The 6,899-nt window shown below is 48.1% G+C and overlaps 1 protein-coding gene across 4 annotated transcripts in view; it reads right to left on the bottom strand.

Moving 5' to 3' along the window:
• MARCHF8 (membrane associated ring-CH-type finger 8) overlaps nucleotides 1-6,623 on the bottom strand; it is a 101,052-nt gene extending 94,429 nt beyond the window's left edge. For 3 of the 4 annotated variants that reach the window (XM_074830821.1, XM_074830819.1, XM_074830826.1), the window contains exon 1: nucleotides 6,450-6,623. The gene's annotated coding sequence lies outside the window, so the exon portion shown is untranslated. Of the gene's footprint in view, nucleotides 1-5,890; nucleotides 6,255-6,449 lie in introns of those variants that run through there. The other variant, XM_074830820.1, reaches the window with a different exon arrangement.
• Between the last annotated feature and the right edge of the window lie 276 nt (nucleotides 6,624-6,899).

The raw sequence follows: 6,899 nt of genomic DNA on the forward strand, positions 1-6,899 counted from the left end.
AAAACTAAGGTACGCATAGGTGAAGTAGCTTAAACCAGAAAATAGAGGCCAGAAGCAGGAACCAGACTCAGATTTCCTGTCTCTCACAACAAACCTTTAGCTGTAAGTGAACTTCCTCTTCCTCTTAGAGCTAAGCAGACTTTTTTTCTTTTTTTGCAAGACAGCATTTACTTCAGTATGCATTTATGCTGTTTGATATAAGAAAACCTCTCATCTAGAGATCATTTGCAATGTGAAAGGGTAGCAGCTCCTTGGCAAGTCTTCAGTCTACCTGTTTTTTATGTATTATATGGATGCACATATACACACACACATATAAACACATCTTATAGAAGCAGCTTCAATGTAAATGATTGGTCACAGATTGTGCTAGAGAAAAAACACTGACAACAACTGTACTTTCCAGTCCTGACACTTCTAGTTCAGAATTGGCAGGCAAGGTCCAGATGAAAGTGATCCTGAAAGCTATGATCACAATAATTACATTTAATCGAACAACATTCTGTATGCACAACTACAAGGGAAACTCACTTCATTTACCAGAAAGGAAATAAAAAACAAAGCCTACTGTTAACTTTAGAAAGAACAAGACTGCTCCCATGTGTATTTTCCTCCCTGTCATCACCTACGGTAAACTATTACCTAGTGCTCTTCACATTGCTCTGGTATGTCAGACTTCACCAGGCTTATAAAGAACAGAAAAGTCACTGCCAACTTTCACTTTCTATTTATTGTAGCAGAGTTCATCATGTTGTTAAGTGCAAGTCCCTTAAGAGTGGTTCGCTGAAGGAGGCCATGGGAAACAGGTGAGAAGTGGATAAAAACACACTCAGGTAGGGGAAGAGGAGGCATATGCAAGAACTTCTTGCTATAATGTGGCCCGTGTTATGAAAGCATGGCAGAGCCCTGTATTGCATCACTCCCTGTATTTCAATCCATCAATCTTCCCATAAATATATATATACACACACAGAAAAGATGTAAATATGTACACATACAGAAATATGTCACATTTTTCCATTAGCCTTCCTCTTCTGATGCATTTGCAGTTACAAGAGATTATAACAAGGATTGGCCTAGTAGTGAATCACCCTCAAGAGTACACTGCGCTTTTACAACTAGAAATAGAGGGATCAGAGAGATTAATCCTCTGTCCTGGATGACATGAGAAGCCAGTGACAGTGAAAGCAAATACAAATAAGCAGAGAAGGCACTTTGTCTTGCTACAGCCCCCTTTAGTTTTGAAGGAGGCTCTTCCACCAAGAGATGCCTTAAGAGGTCATTATGAATGAAATGAAATGAAACAAAGGCATCCCTTTTGTAAGCCCTGCAGCAACTGGGAGAGGAGGAGCTCCCACTAATAATCCCCGTGACATCACCTTCCCTCTCCCAGCAAGGTAAAGGCCAGGTTCAGCCCTGCTGCCAAGATAAGCACTTAACGGTACCAAGATTTGACTGAATACTTCCTCAGTACTTAATTAGTGGTATAGGGCAGGTGGTACACAGCGAGTCTGTTGCTTTCTGTTCAGTTAATACTACTCAAATGATTCTCTACAGGCAAAATTCACCCAAAAGCCGTGTCTAGAAGTCAGTAACCTCTGGTGCCAGGAGTCACAGCAATACGTGAACCCACACTGCCATTCTCACACAAATTCTTGTGTAACAAGAAAGAGGAACTTAAAGCCCAGCTCTGGCAACAAGACCAGAAGCACATCCCCCCTCCTCAAGCTGTACTGCTAGCACAGAGTTATTAGCAGTAAGTAAGTCTTGAGTGACAAATTATTCTGGTCATTAGAATCAGGAGATCAGACCCAGGGGAAGCCTATTTGTTTATTAAGAAGTGTTGGTTTTTTTCTACAGATACTTTTCCTTGCAGGATCAGTACACAGAATAAAGAGGAACTGAAAGGCTTTTTAAAAATAAAGTACATTTGAGAGGAAGAGAGGCACCAAGGATTTGTATGCTTTTTTAAAAGTTGGGGTGCAAGATTACACACAAAGTTGGGGTTTTTTTCCTTTTTTTTTTTTTTTTTTTTTCTTATTTTTTGGTTTGTCACCCTAGATCCTTCTATTTTTCTTTCCTTCCCCTCTCTCTTATCCAACTGACCCTCTGATTCAAAGACAAATGTTTTTCATCCTGTGTCCAGAACATGACAGAGTCAAGCTACCTGCTCAGGGAAAAAACAGCTGGGAATATTTTTATTCCTTGTAATGAAACTCTTATCCTTGATGGTGTGTAAACACATGATCTTACTGAAGCCGCAACCAAACTGAGAGACAAATTCACCCTTACTGGTTTTCAGTCACCCGTTAAATGACATTCCTAAATCCAATGCTTGTTTTCCCAAGGAGAAACTCTGGTGCAGCTGTTCGTGACCAGCCTCACCTGCAGATTGGACTGGTAACCTGGATTCTGTCCTCCTGATGCCTTCTGAAGGACACACAGAAGCTTTAAGGGGCAAATATCAAGGCATACTTAACTGATATGTAGGATTTACCTACCCCAAAATATACAATATTTATATTCTATATTTTTTTGGCCACATATTCTGCAAGGTTTACAACTGGCATCCTTAAACAAGTCTCCAGGAATAAAGTGCTCATCTACTAGTTGACTTGATTTCATCAAACTATGGAAAAATCTCAGCCACAATTTCTAGACTCTTTTAGTATTTTCCACCTATTAGATGTATCATGGCATCAAAATTTCCAACACTCTTTTCAGTTGAGTTCAGTCAACCAGGACATTCTGCCAGGTCTCTGGTTAAATTCAATACATGCTGCCAAGCTCCCCTACTTGCCTAGCAGGTACAAAAGGTGAACTCCAGAGAGATGTCTATTTTAAAAGAGAAGTTCAACTGACATTTACATATATCTTTCATCTAAAATGGCCCAAACCCAATAACCAGCTGGGCATATAATAAACACCAACCTTCCCCCTGGTCCCTGGGGAAAGAAACTGCAAGCACTAGAAACTGCTAATGGTTGAGATATCTGTTGCTGTTTGTGAACTGTCTGGTGATGAGTTACACTTAAGAATAACACAGCTCTTAAAGCACATTTTTAACTGCAAAAAGACTCTGCTTTCAAGGGCTCTTAGCCATTTACCTAACACACAATCAATAAACACAACGTAACCTGTTATTTGTTTTTTTAATGCTCCACATGAATGTGGTTAGACATCTTTATAAAAGACCCACAAAAATACTGTAGGAAGCATTGAAAAAGGGTCTATTTTGGAAATGATGAGTTCTTTGGACAAGTGGTGTTTTCATTAAAAGCCAGACAACAGAACTAATAAAACTAGCCTTAACTTAGTGAAGAGGGTTTCAAGGACCTGACGCCGTGAAACTTCACAATGAACAAAGCCCACCCAGCAAGTTTAATGCCAGCTCTGCTATGCCAAAGCAAGCTGCCACCAGATCTTTGCAGTCAGTGCACAAGTCAGCAAATCAGAAGTCACAGTAAACCCTGCACGAGTTCTGTTTCATTATGGAAATTAATACAGTGAATTAGATGTGTGGTTTACGTGGTTTGCTCAGTTCCTGCAGCAGCTAGGACTAGACACTCCAGAGAAAGAACTTGAGCAGGCAGGAACGAGATAGCTTATTTCCCAGTAAGATTTCCCCTCTAATACCTTCTGCCCTAGAAGTGAAGTTTTTCCCGGACTTGAAGTTTTCCATTCTTTAGAGCCTTCTACAGCTTTGTTATTCACTATCTGTCTGTCATATGCAGACACAGTCCAAGCACAATGATGTTCAGGGCTCCTGCAAGCTCCTTCCTTCAGAGCCTGTTCATTTTTTAAAGTAGCCCAGCTGCAGCCTCATACAGAATACTAGTTAAGACACTTCTACCGGATCAAGCATTCCTTATATTTGGGGGGGGTGGGGGGGAGGAAGGGCAGGATCAGAGCAAAACAAAGCAAAAAATAAAATAAATAAGAAAAAAAGGACGCTTCATTCTTGTTTTCGTTTTTCCTGGTAAATGGTCATGCTCACTCTATTCTTCACCATTTGTGAAGCTGGCTATCAGTCACATTAGGGCTGACTGCTTCTGAGGTGTATGGCAGGAAAGACCCATAGCAGCACACTCCTTTTTCTTAGGCAGCAGAATCAATTCAGGACTTGTAAGAACCACCTCTCACCCCTTCCTTGAGCAGCATTACTACTGGGAGCTGCCACACTCCTGCTATGACCTGCATCCCCCACTAATATCAGTGTTTGGAAGAGCAATAAGGAAATCAGGCTGGCAGAGAAGAGACTTTGGTACATTGCCCAAAGTATGCGTGACAGACTCAGCAGCTGGGAAGATTCAGTCCTTCCACCCTTGAACACAGGAGAGTTGCTAGTCCAAAAGGTTAGGCCTAAAATAACAGATTTTTTTTTTTTTTTAAATTCATCCTGAAAATATAGAAAGCTCATCTGGCGTGCTGAATTAATCTATCCTCATAACACTTAAGACTGGGCAAAACCAGCCAGGGAACAGGTGGATTTTCTAGCACTGGAATCACAGCTGCCTTGTCTGGACACTTCAACCAATTCTGGCCACATATCCATACACTGAGGCATAAAAGGGTTGCAGCCTTTCTTCCAATGTGACACCCCAAAACAGAAAGTCACTTCTTTTCAGCTCGTTTACCCCTATAAGCAAAAATGCTGACTAGGGCTAGCGGAAAGCCAAGTTAAAAAATCAGAACAACAACAAAAAACCCAACACCATAACAACAAATATTCGGTGAATTGTGAATTTTTTAAGTTCACAGAGTCACACGAAGTTCCCAGCAAAGGGGCAGTTGTTCAGACTTCAGTCGTCCTATTAGTTTCAGCAACCATAGCGAAATTAAATCCTGGGCAACGTTTGTCTCACTTTCTCCGAGCAGCTACAGGGGTGCTTGGGGGAGTCTGGCACCAAACAGTTTGGGTCACAGCTGAGAAGCTGCCAACACCCCTCAGCAGGTATTACCCTGGGTGCTGAGCATACCCTTGAGCCAGGACCCTTGATGTTTCCAGCAATCCTGGTCAGAAGCAGCCTCGGCAGAACTCTGCATCAGAGGGAATTCATCAGCGTTGATAGTTTTCACAGAAAACATCTTAGGCTTGATAAACAAGCATTTTTCAAAGAAAACTTACTTTCTCTGAAAATTTTTGACTAAGTCTATTACTGGATCAACCTCAGCCTCATCTGACACTACTCCAGAACTAATTTCAGCACCAAAAGTTCATAAAGAGTGCTGCTGCCTCAGCTGAAGTGTTACTGTCAGGCCAGCTCTCCTCTTCCACCCCCATCTTCCTTCCAAGATTTCTTTCCACCTCCACTCAAGTTCCACCTAAATCGTCCCTTCTGTGTTTATGCTGCTGAGTTATTTCACAAATTCGCTGTGCTTAGAAGTACACAAGCCCTTCACCAACTGCAGAGCCTGAGCTGTGTGCCCTCTTGCACTGCAGCTTGAAACAAACTGATTTCTCATTAGCATGTTATAATTCTAGTGTTGCATGTACTTCTAGCGTACTAAAAAGAGCAAAAGTTAAAAGTGCTACAGGTCAGAACAACTCGAGCATTACTCTATCTGCCAGGTAGCTCCGGGAAGCATGAAGGAATTCGGGCTATTTCTCAGTCTACCGTGAAACTTCACGATTCGTTTAGGAACACGTCGTGACCAGCACGTCTTGCGCACAGTTCTACCTCTGGTGTATCTCCCTTCAGTTCGCTAACTGAATGCAAATTCGGGTCCTCCTCCAAACCGAGCACCTAGTGCCAACACAGCGCCTTTCCCACCCGGCTGATCCGCGCTCGGTTTCTCCCAGTCCATACCAGTGCTCCCAGCACCAGCGCGCACGCAGCCGAGCTGAGGCTGAGCAGACAAAGACGCCGGAGGTGGGAAAGCCTCTTACCGGTGAATTAGGTGACTCTTCCTCAGCTCTGGCAGAGGAACGGCCCGGAACTCTCCGAGCCCAGCCTCCGCATCGGCCAACCACAGGAGGCTCCGCCGCAGCCCCCGCCCCACGGCCGGCGGAGGCGATGCCCGCGGCCGCGCCGCGCTCCCTCCTGCCCCGGCCGACACGCCACGCCACGGCGGCCGGTACCACAGCGGGCAGCCGCGGGCCGGGCCGCGCCGCCCCCGCACAGCTGCCTGTTGCTCGCCGCCGGCACCGGCCGGCTTCCAGGAGGAGCCTCACCTGCGGGCGGGCGGTCCCGTCGCCGGACCCGAGGGGCGAGGCGGTGCCCGAGGGGCGAGGCGGTGCCCACGGGGGCGGGACGACCGGCGGCCGCAGGGCAGCGCCCCCCGGGGCAGGCGGCCCCCGCGCCAGCCGAGCGGCCCCGCGGGCGGGCGGGCAGCCCCGCCCCGAACCACCCCCGCGGCCCGGCCTCGCTCCCCGCGCCGGAGGGCCGGCGGACCCGGCGGAGCAAGCGGCGGCGGCTCCCCACGGCCAGGGCGGCGGCCGAGCCTACCTTGGTGCCCCGCACAGGGCCCGGGCCGGCGGCTCCTCCTCCGGCTGCGGCGGCTGCTGCTGCCCATGCCCGGGGCCGGGAGGCGGGGGGCCGGGAGGCGGCGGGCCGTGGCGCCGACGGGCTGGGAGGCTCCTGCGGGGCCGGGGCACCCCCGGCTTTCTCGCTCGGCTCCTGTTTACCGCGGCTCCCCGGCCGGGCTGCCTGTCAGCGCGCCGCCCCGCCCCGGCCCGCCCCCGCCGCCATGGCCCGGAGGAGGACGGGGAAGCGAGGCGGCCGCCCCGCGCCCGGGACGCGGCTGCCTCCGGCGCGGCGGGGCAGGGCCCGGCCCGGCCGCCTCCCGGTTACGCTTTCCTCTGCTCTTAGGAGGCGGAGATACGCCCCCCTCCCTGGTCCTCGGGGCACCTTCCACCACAAACACGCCGCGCGTGTTCGCAGCGGCCGCCGCGGCGC

Source organism: Strix aluco, chromosome 7 (assembly GCF_031877795.1).
Source record: "Strix aluco isolate bStrAlu1 chromosome 7, bStrAlu1.hap1, whole genome shotgun sequence".
In the NCBI taxonomy this organism is placed as follows: domain Eukaryota; kingdom Metazoa; phylum Chordata; class Aves; order Strigiformes; family Strigidae; genus Strix; species Strix aluco.